The sequence below is a fragment of the Plectropomus leopardus genome, chromosome 5, assembly GCF_026936395.1.
Source record: "Plectropomus leopardus strain MGB_pleo_1.0 chromosome 5, ASM2693639v1, whole genome shotgun sequence".
NCBI classification, from domain to species: domain Eukaryota; kingdom Metazoa; phylum Chordata; class Actinopteri; order Perciformes; family Serranidae; genus Plectropomus; species Plectropomus leopardus.
In genome coordinates, this window is record NC_142180.1 from 25,055,001 (window position 1) to 25,070,032 (window position 15,032).

The window sequence follows — 15,032 nt, forward strand, 5'->3', positions numbered from 1 at the left end:
AGAAAAGAGCCTGATGGGTTCTTATTTAGAAATTACAATCAGAGGAGTTGTATCTATGGTTTTGATTAGCTGGATTGACGTTGTTTAGTGTTTATGTCATTCAGGAGCAAAAGCTGTGTTTGTCTCTCCACTTCTCTGGTGTTCCTCTCAAGATTTGTTTCAGTCACTTTTCTGTCAGTTGACATATTGACATATTTCAAAACCCACAAACAGATTATCAAAAGTAAAGCGTAGTAGAATGACACATCCACATATCCAAAATATCCAGTGGCTTGATAAAACAGTTTTAATCATTAATATCTTCTAAAACCGGTCAGTATTTGCATTAAAAAGCATGTTATTTGCGGTGGTAAAAAAAATCTTGAAACACAGTTTAAAATCTCCACAAGTTGTACAATCCATTACTAAACTGGTAGTTTTTTCCCTGTGTTTCTTGCACACTATTTAGCTTCCTCACTCATACCTCTCTTTAAAACCCACTTCTCATCCACATCTCTTCCCATTTTTTTCCTCCTTCAGACTCAGTCTGTGTCTCTTCTTCCTCTGTCTGTTTCCTCTCGTGCGCTAACAGCCCAAGCTCCCTCTGCGTCGGTGTGTCTGCGCGACTAAAGGCTCACATGTATCGTAAGCCTTCGTCTGTGGTACAAAACCCACACAGAGCCGACCAGAATACGATATGCACCATCTGCTAAGCTGCTCGCATTTCATAAACCTGGGAGAGCAGGCAGGATCAGGGCCGTAAGCTAGATAGACACACAGATGGGTAGACGGAAAGAGAGAGAGAGAAAGAGAAGCAGACAGACAGATAGACTGACAAATAGACTGAGTGTGAGAAAGGAAAGCAGGCAGGCAGACAGGGAAACTGGCAGACAGACAAATGGATATAGAAGCACACAGACAGACAGGCAGAAGATAAACAGATAAAACACACATACAAACACAGGAGATACAGCGTACACACATTCATTCATCTACAGTCACACACACACCTGTGCTCTTCTGTTCTTATGAGGACCTTCCATTGATGGTCTTAATTCCTCAGGCTCCAACTAATCCTTATCTAACTAAAATGGAGGGAGTCTCTGTCTGTTTGTTTGTCCTTCGATTTTCTTAACAACTGTTCATCATCGGCTTCATACTAGGTGGTCATGTTTCTGAGGACCCAAGAAAGTGCTGTGTCGAGTGCAAGATCTATGGGACATATCTATAAGGACTGTGTTACTACCCCCAGAGGGAACCCCTGTTAAGTGCTACACAGTCGAATGTAATGCTGGATACAGCTTGCTCTCCGTTGCTCGCTACAGTACTTTTAAGAATAGATTAAGAAAGAGAGATCACAGATATTGCAGATGTTACATTGTAGCTAACTTTAACATTTCAAGCATCAGCAGTAAATCTTTCAGAGTGAATGCTTTTGTTCATGGAAATAGCCTAGTACCAAACAGCCAGCTATTATCAAATGACGTGTCTAGAGTTCTGCAGGGGTGACGTTTTTTTTTCGTGGGCTACCAGATAAGTAAGCATCACCCTGGTTCCTGCAACAAAAAGCCAATTGGGTTTCTCCACTGGATTTTGGATTACTGCACAAACAAACATTTGCTTAAACATTTTGTTCAGAAAGATAATCTTCAGGAATGAACACCACTTCTGTTGTTTTTCACCCAAAGTAAAAAGCTAATGTTAGGCTATAAACAAACTACACCACAGCTGCATGACTTCAGCGTTGCCGACGCAATGAGGCTGTAAAGCCATGCTCGCCCTGATGACATTCTGTAGTCTCAATTATTATCAGTCTTTTTCAAGACACTATAAGGTTTCAAAATTTACGTGTGGGGTATTTACTGACACAAAACAAAATGAGTAACCACGGACCTTATTTTAGGCATATAACCAAAAATGTATGTAAAAAACATTGACTTTGAGACGAGGGGAGCAGGACTGCTTATATGTGAACTAAGGTTTTAGGACTCATTCCTGCACCACTCTATACTGTAGCATTTCTAGTGGATGCAACTATGTCATGGAGTGTGTATTGCTCAGGAGCCAAGCACACACAGGTTTGAGTGTAAAGTTGTTTGGGTGTTGAGAATTGAGAACATGTCAATATGACATAAATGTTCACTGAGAATAACTATGTAAACAACAGTGTGATAATGGCATATTACTACTTTACAAAATGTGCTTTTAAAATGTTTAATACTGATAGCATAATGATTATACTGTCAAACACTGTAGTAGTTATTCACATCTCCAGTATAAGGTTGTTTACTTTATTACTTAAGTTATTGCATTTTCTGGCAGTTGCTTAAACACAATATAATTTTGAATAAATCCTGTGCTGCATAATACGAAAATCCATGTAACTGTAAAACCAAAAACTTGTTGTGGTTTTGTTAAGGATCCTGAACTATTAAAACATGAACCCTCAACTAGTCCTTTATAAAAGGAGGGACTTGTCAAAACTTCATAAAAAAATCATCACTTTGCTTTCTCAAAGTGGTAAGAAAATACAACAAGAAACATGCAGACATCAATGCGATACGGTGCAGAACACACACAAAGAAAAACCTCTCAAAACCACAGACTTCTCAAAAACACCTACTTCCCTAATCTCAGGCACTCCCCATTTTAGCTGTGGTTCACAGAGGGACTGTGTGGAACAAGCAGCCCAGACAAACATCCACCTTCTTCAGTGCAAATCCTCACCACCCGATCTTATATAATAGGAGTGGTGGCGTGCCAGCGTAGACACGGTTCTCTGTCTTTTCTTAGACAGGGGCAATGGATGACATTTGATTAAACCTTGTGCATATTAAATGTCATGGCCTTTGTGCCCATTGTGCCATTGGTAAGCAGAAATAGCACAAGAGTATCTACTGCTGTATGTTATATGTAAGTTCAACACTTAGGGCCCTTTTAAAGTGAGTTATAGTGCATATTCTAAAATACATGGTGTAAATGCAATTAGGGCGTGTCCAAAACCACATTTGCTAGTTAAATGGTGCATGATCTGCAGAGTAAGGTGCAAAGGGGTTGTATATTGTCCTTTAATTAATTATAGGTGTGTTTTGGGTGTAACATGCCAATCAGAGGTTCATCTCTCATTCCCTGTAAAATCCAGGTGTGCCTGTACCAGGTGCTTTGCTGTTTACTGTTTACATGGTGGATTTGGCAAATGGGAGGATTAAGTGGTTCTCTGCTAAGAGTAATGCATTAAGCACAGTAATGTTACTGCTGCAAATATTGTGGGACATATAAGCATCAAAACTAAAATTGTATAAACTTGATGGAGGAAACAGAATTAAACTTTTAGCTTTTGAAATTATGAAGTTATGCTGCCTCTGCCCCTTGTGAGTGAATGCGCGCAGCGTCTCTCTTAATGTAAAGTCGGGCTCTACAGCTGTTTTCTGCTCTCTGTTATGTTCACATTTTTCAGAATGCGATTAATATTTTCCTCATTAATGATGTATTATTTCACCCACCTGCAACATATTACTGCATCCATTTGCATGTACATGTGTTGTGTACCTGCTTACATAGGTGCATTTTGCTATCTGAATAATGCAGCCTTGATTCAGCAAGAAAACACTGTTATTTTGAGGCAGCAGAAGGTGATTGCAACATAAAACCTGGCCTAAAGTCAATAGCGCAATGTGCCATCAGTGTAGCTAACACAGCCCATTTTAAGACCTACACATCCATTTGTGCACAGATGGGCGCAAATACATTTGCACTAGGGGCACTAGGCCCCCAGGAAGTGCACTTTTCGTAGTGACAATTCAGAAGTCTGTTATGTGATGCGATTGATCCCAAAAAGACTTTTTCCTATAGACTTTCATTTGGAAAGAGACATCTGTAAATCATTGGATCCATTTTTTTTTAAAAATTGTCACAACTCACCCAAAATGAGTCGTTTCACTATCTGGCTTTAAAACCATTCGGTTAGATAACATTTGGAAAGTCTAAAAGAGCCGCATGATTGAATAATTTCATCCCTGTTCAAGTTAGTGGAGCACTAAACCGAAAGTAGCCGGAAGTCTCAAGTGCGCCTGCTCTATGGGCCCAATTATGCGGAAGCTGCGGCAGTCATCTGGGTAATATCATACTGCAAAGCTGAGTTTTTTTGGCTCCATAAACCACTGAGCAACTTTCATAAGAATAAATGAGACCCGTCTTTAATGCTGTAACCAGGTTTCTTCGTACATCCATGATGGGTGCTGGCTGTGAAAATTACACCTGCACTGGTCAGAAACTAGCAGTGACAGTATTGCGCTATATCCTGCTTTGTACTGGGTGTAAGATAGGGCCCTAAGCTTTAACAGCTCCTATGGCGAGAGGTCAAGGAGCTGCAGGTGCAGATGACACATAGGTTAGCATGGCAGACGGTTAGTACTTCAGGCTATATTATTTGAACTGGGGCTCACTGTAGTGTTGTGGCTAACACAGTGCTATGCTACTTCTTAGGCAGAAATGAGAGGGAGGGAAAGAGGGGGCGAAAATGAGAGGGAGGGGAGTGAAAGAGAGGCTCAAAGGGAAAGATAGCTTGAGAGAAAAAAAGGCTCAGAGAGTGTTAGACAGAAAAAAACAGGGAGCTGCTGAGGGAGGGAGGGAAGGATACAAAGAGAGGCAGAGATAAAGAGAATAAAAGAGGAGAGGGAGAGAGTGATGGAGTCAGGAGAGAGATACAGAGGAGAAGAGAGAGAGAGAGTGAAAAAAATGCTGAAAGGAATGAGAGAGATGAAATGAGAAAGAGAGATACCAGGGGACAGAATTGCAGAGCGGAGAGATGGAGGGTAAAAAAAGATGCTGTGAAGGGATGAAATGGAGAGAGAGAGGGAGAGAGAAAAAGGAGAGTATGCAACACAGAGTGCAAGAGAAAGAGATAGTGATGTGTTTGTGTGGGGGGGCGTGAAATGAAAGAAAGAGAGATAGAGAGAGAAAGAGAGAGAGGGTGCACGCACAGACACGTAAATAATGTGAAGCAACAACGGACTCGCTGCGCCCACAGAGGAGATAACCCAGAAGGCTATATTTAGCTCGTTAGGCCTGTCATCCACACTGAGGCCTGTTTCCACAGGCTGGGGCTCTGCTCACCACGCTGCACTGCTCCTGCCTTTACTATTCATCAGTTTTAAGCTCTTTAAATACAAGGGTTAGGGGTTGGAAAGTAGGGAGATGGTTATACAGAGTCACACAGGTTTGATGCATGTGGAATTTTTTATGAACACATACACCAAAGAAGACATTACAGTTAAGAAAACATGCATTTCTCACTAAGGTGGCAATTTGAGTTTATTTTTGCATCATTAGGGTGTTTTTGCAATGTGGTCTTCAGCGATTATTTGATGAGACTATTGAAACAGCAGCACTAATCATTTCAGCAGCTGCCTAAAACAGCATATTTATGTTGAAGATGACCATCACAATCGTAGAGAGCAAATGAGGAAGTAGCCACAAAGTACCACCCAGACCTCCTATCTCTGTAGTAGGAGGTGTTATTTTCGCTTCCCGTTTTCTACCAAAAGTCAACATTGGTTTTTAACATCTTTAAATAATGAGCATGATTATTTTCCAACTTTATCCAAATAGTTATTTTAACCCAAAGCACAGTGTTTCTCCAACCGTAACCAAGCCATTTGTGTTTCTAAACTCAACCAAACATCAGTTATCGTGATGTCACAGCATAAAACAAAAGTTTTTTGTTTTTTTTAGCCAAGGTAACCATTTTAGAGGACACTGATAAATAATGATGTCCTGCCAACAGGGGCAGCACATCAGAAAACGCTTGGTTTTTTTTTGGAGGACTTACTGCATTTAGTGATAACTTTATCTGATTTTTTCTTCAGAGTAAGTTTAAATGTGTGTTGGTACTGTGCCAATGTTGTCATTGTCTGATCATCAGCCAATCTGGTCAAAACTTGCTTACTTTCACAATTCTTATTACGTATGGATTTCCCTCAAAGGCAAATATCTGAAAATTTGATGGAAACTTTCTATGTTTGCACATTCCACCTGAAAATGATTCAACTTGAACTGAGCGACCAAAACAGTCTAAATATATCATATTGTTTTATATGAAATTTTCAAGATAGTGACAGTGCAGGTTAGGGCTGGGTGATATGAAGGAAAATATCACACTACGTTAGATCAAATATCTTAATATTGTTATTGCAATGATATTATAAAGTGGGTAAAGGCAAATGATAAAGCCTCACAGTTTAGAAAGTGACATCACTTTACTGTAATGCAGCCCTTTACACCAATAAAAAAAAACACTTGACATAATATTAGGATACCAAAAATCTAAGATGATATCTAGACTATTGTCACAATATTGATATAATGTTGATATATTGCCTAGCCCTAGAAATGCCATGTGACACGTCTTACTGTTGTGGTAAGAACCTTAAGCCATCATCTTGGCATTTACTAATATTTTATGTAGCTTATTAGAATTTTTTAAGTTTAATCTTATCACTATAGCCCCTTTCCCAATGCAAAAAGTCCCATTAACATCTGGCTTTTTTATTTAATGGGAAAGGCTACATTTGGCAGTCACACCCAGGACAAATTACTCTGTGGAAGTCATGGGTATTTATTGGCTCCAGCTCTGATCAGCTTCGTTCGACAGTAACAATACATGAGTGGACACGCTTTTTGCCCTTTTCCGGTGCAATATGATGACAAGCCCCTACAAAGTGCTCTCTGTTTCCTTCCAAGCAGCGGATTAACCTTGTTGAAATTTAGCCAGCACCAGGTTTGAGAGAGAAACTGAATAAGTAAGATATATAAAAGAGAGGCAACCACCATAATATTTTCACTGGCCTCCATGCTGCTTTCTGCTGTTTCCTGGCCTGTTCATCAGCATGTCTGTGAGGTTGAATGTGACATACCCTAGACAAAAAACAGAGCAGAAAACAGAGTAGCATTATTGTCTGCTGTAACTGTGTACAGGCTCTGGTCTACTGGCAATGGGAAAGGAGTACATTGCTTAGTTTTAACGATTTTCCTGTTTTTAAAATTCTAAATGCACTAATAGATGGAGGTAATAGTATTGAAATAGACTAATAGTAATAGACTGAAAACATCCCCACTGCACTGACCTATTCAGAGGATGTGATACAAACAAAGCAAAGAGCAAAAGGCTGTAGAAGAGCCAATATCTGTAGCAAAGAGCTGTTCTCTTTTACCAGCCATCATGTTTTAACAGGAGGTGTTAGTTTTACTCTCCTGCTAGATATCTCCTCATGGCACCGAACTTTTCAAAGTCGGGAAGTTTTTCCTCACATTCACTACTTTAATTCTATAGCTGGCAATGGGTGAGTTTAACACATTTCATGCTTGGAAGGATGATGCCATAACCCTCTCAAATTGCTCCTGAGTGTTGCTGCAGTGAAACAGCAGAGCCAGGTTTGGAGATGGTGTATTTGTGTGTTTGGCAGACCCACTCTCTGTATCTTCTTGGATGGAATATATGTTTTATGTTGGCTGCTCTGCTAGACCGCCTCATTTCTTTGTATGTGTGGAGAGACACTGGCAATGTGTAACTTTAGTGGTAGCTGCAAAACACACACACAAACACACACAAACATGAAGTCACACACATTGAGAGTGTCTGTGGGCGTCTTGCTTTTCTCCTCCTGTTGTATTTATAATTCATGGCTCTCAGATTTCACCGCTCTCCTGGAATTCCACTGTGTATTTTTAAATAAGGTTGCATTGTAGCCCTGGATAATCAGGGGGCGTAGACGTGTTGGTCATATGCTTACACAAAACGCAAGCCAGCCTCTTGCCTGGAGAGCTGCGTTCAACCCCTGCTGGCCTGAGGTTGAATCTTGTAAAGAGCAGATACACAAGCATGAGGCTCAGTGGAACGTGAAAGAAGAGGAGATAAAACGGCTGTCTTGCACCATAAAACCCCAAAAGTCAACATTTTGATCCAAAAACACCTTTATGTCAATCTCCTTTTTCTCTCCTTCATTCCCCCTCTGTGTAGATGAAGTGTACTGTTTAAGATTTGCTGGTGTAAAATGGGAAAATCTTGATTAAGATTTAAGGTCTTATAGTATTCATACTATTTTTTGTAGTTCAGTTGCTGCCCTGGCTGTCTTCATTTTTTCTTTCTAGGATTAAATGTCTGCAGAAACTTTTTTTCTTGACTGTTTTGCAGCCTTTCTGTCATTCCTACTGTCAGACACAAGACAAAACTCTTATGGGGGAGTGGACTGTATAAAAAAGACATGTCTGCTGGAGGGTGACAGCTTACAGTTGGGAAACACATTAGGTGGCCTCTCCATTGCTGTGTGTGTGTGTGTGTGTGTGTGTGTGTGTGTGTGTGTGTGTGTGTGTGTGTGTGTGTGTGTGTGTGTGTGTGTGTGTGTGTGTGTGTGTGCGTGCGTGCGTGCGTGTGTGTGTGCGTGCGTGCGAGGCACAGAGGCGCCGCAGGGGTCTGGTGTTAATGAACGGCCATGCTGTCAGCAAGAGCCAAAATATTGTTGCATCAAATTTCATGATACAAAATAATGACAAGAGGAAACACATGATTTTTTGTGTGTTGTTGAGCAGGCAGAGGGGAGACAATAGGGCTGTCACTTTTTAACTGAAATTCAAAGAGGAAGAGGAAAAAATAATATTCAATCTGCAATAAATCCGAATGAATTCAGAATTTACAGTGAACAATCATTACACCAAATCATCTGCGAAGTAATCTCTGGAAGCATTTTGGATCTGCAACCATAGACTGAAAACCATGTATGAATTTTAAACTGTCTCCTGCTTTTTAAAAATTAAACTGCCCTCCAGTAGCAGGATCACAACAACAGTCAGAAGTCACGTCAGTAGCATGATAACCTGAATGAAATGCAGTTTGGTTTCATTTCAAATCCCTGAACAAATTTGAGGCGTGGACATCAATTCTCAATTCAGGTCTTAAAGCTGAATGACCTGTTAAGGCTGTCATTTAAGTGAGGCAGCAGAGGCACCTGATGAACTGATCCTCAATTTTACAAAGGAGTTTAGAATTAGGCAACTTGGTTTGCTGTCAAATTAATTAGTATATATATATATATATATATATATATATATATATATATATATATATATATATATATATATATATATATATATATATATATATATATATTGACTGACTTACTCTTCTTGTAAGATTTTTTTGGATCATTTTCCCTTTGATAGACTGGCTTAACAGACAGGAAAGTTGGAAGAGAAAAGGGTGATGACAAACAGCAAAGGGCCACAGGCTAGAATCAAATCGAGAAACCTCAGCCATATGGGGTGCACACTCTACCAGACAAGCTAGATGTTGCCCTGACTGACTTACTCTTATTGCAGGTTGTGCACCATAGGGTTAGACCATATGATGGTGAATACTGTACGATGGTAGAAGAAACGTGTCCACTGCAGAGATTGGCAATACCATTTTTACTGTAGGAGCAAATCAGGGCTTCTTGTATTCTTGTATGATTTCACCACTCCAGCAGCCTCGCGAAGTTGCAGAGTAACATGATATGGACAGACACGGAGGAAGAGAGTGAAGTTATGTTGTTGTGTTGTGAATTTTAGCTTTACCGTTTTGAGTCTTGTATTTTTTAGAGGTAGATTATTTTTATTGTGTAGGAATAGCAGTTAGGTTGCAGAACTGACACTGCTACCATGTGCTAAGGGTGTAGAAGAACTACTGAGGCCAATGTTAAATAGCGGAAATATAGATGGCCCTATCTACAGCCAGTGTTATATTTGTTCATTCTGGGCTACTGTAGAAACAACATCCATGTTTAGATATAAACAACTCATTCTGCAGTGATAAAAACACAATGATTTTTATTTCCAGGGGGTTATAAATGAATGAAAAATATATATATTTTTTTACCATTTATGTCAACAGATGCCCCTTAATTGTGCACACTTAACTTTAACTTAATTGTTTTCTCATGTGAGGCAATTTTGTTTGTTTGTATGGAAGTTTCAAATAAACAAAGAAAAAAAATCAAATGTGCTGAAGCACAGTATGGTTATTTTAAACCATTTTTTAGTGGAATTTACAGAACAATTACTGTATCATGATAAATACCATTACCATGATATGAAACCACATATACCATAAAGATTTTGGCCATATCGCCCACCCCCAACACGCTAACTTTGATTTAAAACGAATCAAAGCTTAAACTAGTGACTAAAGTGTTATACGTCTTGTTGTTGCTTCATGATAAATGTCTTTAATGAGTTCTCTGTCTTTGGTAGATCTTACTTTAAGCCTGCGGCCGAAGGTGTTGCAGTTTATGAACAGCATATAAATGAAACTTGGTGGTTAAACATTAATATGACTTAATAACTCAAAATCAACCCTAGTTCTCTTAATTATCTTGTTAAAACATTCTCACTTTCAAACAGAATTTGTCGCTATACGAAAAGTTAACTACCCACTGTTCAACAAAGCAGCACAAATTCTCAATTATATAGGTTATTAATTTATATTGATATTATGTGTCTTCTATTTTGATAGTACATTATATATATATTATTAAAATTCTCACAATGTTTTGATTTAAATTTTGTCTGAATATTATATCTTGAAGCCTGTATCAGGGTTGTATCATGGCCTTAGTGTTTTGTCTCATGCCTGCCATGCGGTCATTTGTTGGAACATAGTGAGCATGTGTGTTCGTGGGGTGTGTGTATGTGTGTGTGTGTGTGTGTGTGTGTGTGTGTGTGTGTGTGTGTGTGTGTGTGTGTCTGTGTGTGTGTCGTCCCTTCAGTACAGCCCCTCAGGCAGAGATGAAGTGTGTGTGTGTGTGTGTGTGTGTGTGTGTGTGTGTGTGTGTGTGTGTGTGTGTGTGTGTGTGTGTGTGTGTGTGTGTGTGTGTGTGTGTGTGTGGATTAATGCGGTGCTCTCAGCCTCTTACTCCGCTCCCAGCTCATCTGTCTGATTCAGGCTGACACACTGTGTTCTCTTCAGCAACATTACAGTCACAGACTGCTTGAGAAAAGGGGGGAAAGGGAGGGGTAAGAGGAGAAAAAATGAAGGGAGAGAACAGAAGTAATAAGGGAAGTGAAGAGAGAGATGGGGACAGTGAGATAGAGTAAAAAAAAAGAGTGAGCATAACAGACAGAGATGAAAGAGAAATATGAGGGAGAGAGGGGGCACAAGGGCATTGGCAGCAACAGCAGAAAAAAACTAAACAGAACAAGGACGCTGGCAGAGAGGGAGAAAAAAAGGGAGAAGAAACAGCAAAGACAAAAAGGATGCACTTTTGCGTGTGAGTGTGATAGAGCAAAGGAGATGGAAGATGGCTTGAGTAGAAAGAAGAGAAAAGCCAAAAACGGGAGAAGTAAAAATGAGACTGATGTAAGTTAGCGGGAAGGAAGAGGGCAGAATCCGAACAGGGATTGCTCCTCACTAAGCTAACGTTGCTCTGCCATCCGTGGGAGTTGGCCAGGGGATTTAAGTGGGGCCAGATGTAGGGAAGGATTGAGTCTGTTTTAAGAGTCTTAAACCTGTCTGAACTGTCTGGAGCGGGAGCAGCAAACAGGACAGGAGCGTTCATAAAGATGGACTGGGTCTCCCTCGCGGTACACACTGTACACATGTGCTTATAGATATAAACCCCCCTCAAATTCAAGGTCAGCTCTCTCTCTGGTTGTTGTTCTGGCCCTCCTTCTGATGAAACTGGCTGCAAGAGAAGCTGCAGCGAAGCTGAATGTCTGCCGTGACTGATTTAGTCATCACCCGCTGACAGGACACAATGGAGAAGTCAGAGCCTTCTAACCTAACCTCTGATGTGGGTTAGCGCAGCGTGCTAATAAATGTTTTAACATCAGTAGTGTGTGTGTGTGTGTGTGTAAGTGTGTGTGTGTGTGTGTGTGTGTGTGTGTGTGTGTGTGTGTGTGTGTGTGGGCGGGCAGATGAAAGAGACAAGCTCACCCGAGAGACACCGATGAACAATGCTTTTGTGAAGGCTTTTACACACATCCACACCCACACGCTTACATACACAAATAATACATGCAGGAGTAAAGACAAGCTGCTTGCGAACACACATAAGCAGCACACACACACACACACACACACCTACACACACACACTGTATGAACACAAAAGCCACACATGCACGGGTATATATTTGCACACACACAAATGTCCCATTTAGATAAATCACCTTGGATTAGACCCACTTCCTAAAGCTCATTTTTAAAGTCTGCCAGGGTTCCTCGCAGAATGCATAGAGGAGATAGAGAAAGAGAGAGCGAGAGAGTCTGGCACCGTCGTCTGACACTCTCTCAACACCAGGGGGATGGAGGGAGGGAGGGGGTAACGAAAGAGCAAACACTCCCTGAAGAATGGAAGAGTGGGAAGAGGAGGGAAACACGAGAGTGAGAGAAGAAGGAAGCAGAAAGGGAGAGAGAGCAGCTCATTGAGAGAAATGCAGGAATGCTTTTTGTCTGCTTTGCCCCAATGATGACAGCGCTGTGTGTATGTTATTAGCGGCAGATAGACGTTCGATATGGGGCATGTTCAGAAGAGTGGAACGCCACAGTGCGATGAGATAAACAAGAATTACACTGCAACCTCATTTATCTGAAGTAACCCGCCTGCTGAACTGACATAATGAGCCAAAAAGCTGGCAAAAATGTGCAGCGATGAAAAAGTCTGTAAGTGAGATGTTATGGGGTTTTTTTATGTTCTGTCTAAGTTTACTCCAGAAATTGAAAACAATTTGTTCCCCTCAATTACATATAAGCTTTTCTTGCAAATAGAGTTCCACACATAAGTCAGTCAAAGTTTTAAAAAGTACACAAAAGCCTTTAGGTTTTGTAGTGAACAGCTTTACACAAAAATGTTTTGTGGTTTTAAGTAAATAAAATTCTGAAGCCTGCAGATACCTTAATTCAAATGACAACACAAACTCAACCCACATTAACAAAAATGAACATATAGTAATGTCAATATTGCATGATTAAAATGGCGATGCAAAATTACTTCTTCACTATGTACTCTTTATATATAATATTATTAATACAGTGATTAGGGTTGGGCTGGTGTATATTTTTTCAAACAGGTTTGATATTAAGAGCTGGACTGGTACACACCTAACTCAGCAGCCGCTCCTGAGTGGAAAATAATGACACTATGTCAAAACAGCAAATGAGCGTCCAATTGTTATCATGTTGTATTGTGTTACATCGGAGCTGAAACTGCGTAAATATCAGCTGTGTATTATTAATACGTAATATTATGTCTTATTTTGTTATATTGCTTATTTCTAATGCAATACAGGTTAGATTTAGCGCCGTGACAGTGTCAGCAGAGGTTGCTGATGTAGTCCACTGTAGTCCGGTACTCGAATCCCAGTCTCTTATGCGAATGTCCTGTGCTTGATCCATCTAACACACGTTTTACTCCCTTCATTGACTGTTTTGTCCTGTAAACTATATCCCCTGACTTCCTGATAGTACATTTGTGAGCTTTTTCTTGTAAGTTCACCACTATAATCTCAGCAAAAATCTGAGAATGGCCCGTACCTGCGCTAAATATGACCTCTTTGCTCTAGCCCCAGCCGCCTTCACACGTCAATGTGACAAATCCTACCCAATCATAGCACACAGTGGGATCACTAATAGTGAGTCATAGGGATGGGTGTTAATAGCTGAATAGCTGCCGTGTGAATATTCTCACTTGAGTGAGAATAGACACTCCAATTATGACCTTGTGTGCGCATTACCTGGCCGCCTGTGATGATCATCAAGGAGACAACACATATGGTTCTCCCTTATCTTTAAGGTAATTTAATGTGTGAAAAGTTATGAATTGCAAGTTCAGTTAATTCTTTTATAGACAATGGTGTTTCCAATTTATTGCACAATTACAACAATGTCTCCGTCATGATATAAGACACTTTCATTGAATGCACTCAACTGTCAGATGGCATATGAGTTTACTATAATCTACAGTATGAGCACAGTACTTTGTAGATGTGTGCTGAAAACAAACAAACAAAAAAGTGGAGAAAGACAACAATGACCCAAGTAAACTTCTTTATAACTTTACTCAGGATAGGTTGGTAAAATATTTTGTAGAATCAGTTGTCTGGTATGTTGTATTTACTGTTCACATCGAATGCAGACGTATCATCATGTATTGTAAGAAGTAATAATTATTTTTTACATCAAATTCTTAATGTTTCAGTTAAAAAAAAAAGTCTAATATAAAAACACACAGGAGACACACACACACCTCTCTTTCTCCACTCTCTGGGTGGGCAGTGCTGGGTGTTCTTGGTAAGCGACGTCAGCCAGTTGGCTTAGTGCCCCGCTGCCAGACTTAACACACACACACACACACACACACACACACACACACACACACACTTAAGCACGCATGCGGGCATGTGCGCACACACACACAAACACATGCACCACATGTGCCTTGCAATCTGCTACACACGCACACACACACACACACGCACACACGCAAAATTCACATAGACAACTGATCTTACACAGAGTGCTGAATGAGAACGCATTGACACAACAGAGGGATTATATAAAGCAGAACGGCGGGCACGGGGAGTAATTGGAGGTTTGGGGGGGGCAGTTAAGAGAGGATGAACCTATTAAAAAAACTGACTACAACAGACAAAACACATACTGTACCACTGCAATTTCAACTGCGTACTCTATGCTGTTATTACTATGCTGCAGTCTAGACCACAGTCACAGTGCAGCTGTTACTACAGTCTACCATAACGAAGACACCTGTTACAACTGTACACAATTCTGAATGACACACACAACACAATATCACAGTGTAAACAATTATATTGTTTTCAGTCAAGTCAACGGACTATACTCCAACATGCTTGGTGTCATGTGTGAATGGCAGCAAAAATGCACCCTTAAGACCGAGTCATATTTCATAGCATAGCTATGGCTGAATAAAATCAGTAACATGGCAGGGACAAACACTAAAAGGGTCATGTTTGACAAAAGATGCTTTCAGTTAGAGTAGGGCT

The 15,032-nt window shown here is 40.3% G+C and overlaps 1 protein-coding gene across 5 annotated transcripts in view; it reads left to right on the forward strand.

Moving 5' to 3' along the window:
- The window catches only part of tle2b (TLE family member 2, transcriptional corepressor b), a 113,375-nt gene that overhangs the window by 29,513 nt on the left and 68,830 nt on the right, over positions 1–15,032 (forward strand). The gene's annotated exons all lie outside the window — the stretch shown is intronic.